This window comes from Fonticula alba (genome assembly GCF_000388065.1).
Source record: "Fonticula alba strain ATCC 38817 unplaced genomic scaffold supercont2.4, whole genome shotgun sequence".
Classification (NCBI taxonomy): Eukaryota; order Rotosphaerida; family Fonticulaceae; genus Fonticula; species Fonticula alba.
In genome coordinates, this window is record NW_009242974.1 from 414767 (window position 1) to 417275 (window position 2509).

The window sequence follows — 2509 nt, forward strand, 5'->3', positions numbered from 1 at the left end:
CCCCGCCTCTGCCTGCCTCTGCCTGCCTCTGCCTGCCTCGCTCTCGTTCTCTCCTCGGCCTCGCGCGAGTCGGCTGCGCCGGGTGCACGAGTTCGTCGACCCCCGGGCGCGGTGTCTGCCCGGCGTCTGGCCACGGGCTTAGCACCCCGTCCCCCCCTCGGGGCAACTGGGGGTCGCGCGTCCCCCGGCCCTCCGCGGAGGGGCTCGGGCGAACGTGCCTCCCCCGCCCCCCGCCCTACGCGCGCGCGCGCGCGCGCTCCACGCCGCCCCGGCGCCCGGGTTCCGGCTACACACACCCCGCGGACCCGCCGCGCCGCGCCGCGCCGCCACCGGCGTGTCCCGTGTCCCCCCCCCCCCGGGGGGTGGCACCGGAAAGCGCAGCACGCCCGAGGGCCGCAGCGCCAGCACGCGCCCGGGCGGTTCGCCGTCCGGGGGTGCGAGAAAACAGAAAACAATCGCCGGTGTTTGGGTTTGAGAGGGGGCTGGGCGCGCGGTCCCGGAAAATGGGACAACCAGCGCTCCCGGCGGGGGCTGGCATCGACGCCTGCGCGCGCGGTAGGTGATGCCGCCCACAGCCCCAGCCGCCTGGCCGGAGGCCTCCGGGCGGGCGGGCGGGCGGGCGGGCGGGCGGGCGTGCCGGCCCGGCCGTGGGCGAGGCTCCGGCTGCCGTCCGGCTCCCGCGCCCGGCTGCCCGCCCACCGGGGGAGGGGGGGGGGGTACGCATGGACCTTGGTCTGGCCTGGTAGGCCAGAGGCTCCGGCCGGGCCGCCAGGCTTTCTGTCCCTCTGTGCCGCCGGGCGCCGGCCGCAACGGCGAGCCGATCCCCGAACAGACGCCCAGGAATCCGCCGAACGCCGAGGGTGGGGGCTAACTTTCGGTTGCCCTCGGAGGGCTAGACCGTCCTCGCTCTCGTGCCCCCCCGCCCGCCCGGCCGCTCGGAGAGAGAGAGAGAGAGACACACACACGGGGGGGGGGCCTGCCGCCGAAATGGCGGCTGGCCTGCTTTTGGGGATGTGTTGGGGTGCGTACGCGCGGGCGCCCGCGTCCGGCCACCGCCAGACCGCAGACCCCCCCCCTGCTTTCGGCGTGCCCAGCATGATGACCGCGGGCACACGGGCATCCTGGTCGCGGCCCGCGGCCCGTGTCGCGACACCGAGCGACCCCCACCACAGCCAGCCAGGGCCACCAGGCCGCCTCCGGTGGGGGGAGGCTCGCTTGGCCGAGTTTGGCCGGCCACGCCGCACCAACCAAGGGCACACACATATACATGTCCCCGGGCCGGCCCGCGCCGGCCGAGGGCCAATTCCTCCGGATCGCGGGGCCTTCGCCCGCGGCTCCCCTGCCCATGGCGCCCCGGGGCGAGCGGGCCGCTTCAAATCCGGCCAGCCGGCGCGAGGCATGGCGAGGCCGACCCGGCGCAGGCACCCCAGCAAGGGCCGGGGCCGCCGCACGGCCGGTGCAACCGAGGGGGCCGCGCCGGCCACCGCGCGACTTCAGCCCCGAGGGCACCAGCCTCGCCGTCTCCCCCCCGCCCCCCCCCCCCGGGGGCTGGGGACCGGCGAGCGGCGCCCGAAGCACCGGAATCGCCCGGGCCACCGGAGAGGAGAGGCCGCGGACCAGGGGGACGGGCGAGAAGCCGGCCTGCGGCGAGGGGCGACCTCTTCCCCCGGGGCGGCAGCAGCAGCAGCAGCCACCCGAGGCCACACAGCCCGGCCCCCCGCCCCCCCCCCTTCATCTCAACAAACACACGCCGCGCCGGGTGATTCTCCCGCTCACCTGTGCTGGGCACCACCGGCGCACACCTCCCCCGCACGGAGGGGCTATGGCGGCCAGGGGGGGTTGAAGGCTCGGTTGTGTTTTGGTTTGCCGGCTGAACGACCAGCGCGTGTACCGGCGTCGGGCCCACCTGGCGCGGAATGGGACGCCCGCGGCCGGCACGCGCGCAGGCATGGGGGCGCGCCGGGCGCTAGGCACCGAGCGCCCGGCGCCAGCCCCCCCCCCCCAGAGGGGAAGCAGCCCCGTCGGAACCCCGGGCAAACAGGGGCCCGGTGTAGGGTCCCCCCCCCCCCCCCGCATCCCGGGAATGGGGGGCGCGGGATCTGGAAGTATGCCACCGCAAACGGCGGCGCCGTCCCCTCCACCGCCCGAACGCGATCCACCGCCGCCGGCCGTCCCCCCTTGTCAAGACTGACTGGCGCGAGGCAGAGCCGACGGGCCAAGCGAGGGGCAGCCCGGAAGGGGCGCCTCACAGGACGCAACACGCCCGGGGGGGGGGGGGGGGGGGGGGGGGGGGGGGGGCGGCGCGCCGCCAGGAGGGGAGACGCAATCGCCAGGGCACCAGCCTGCCGCCCGGGGCGCGCAGCCCCGCCCGCTCGCCCGCCCGCCCGCCCGCCCGCCCGGACACCCTCCGGGACCTCCCTGCCCCGCCGGCCGGCTCATGTGGGACCGGCCCACCGGCGCTCGGCTGCCGAGGCCTCCTCAATCCCCCACGCATCTCCCCGCAACACAG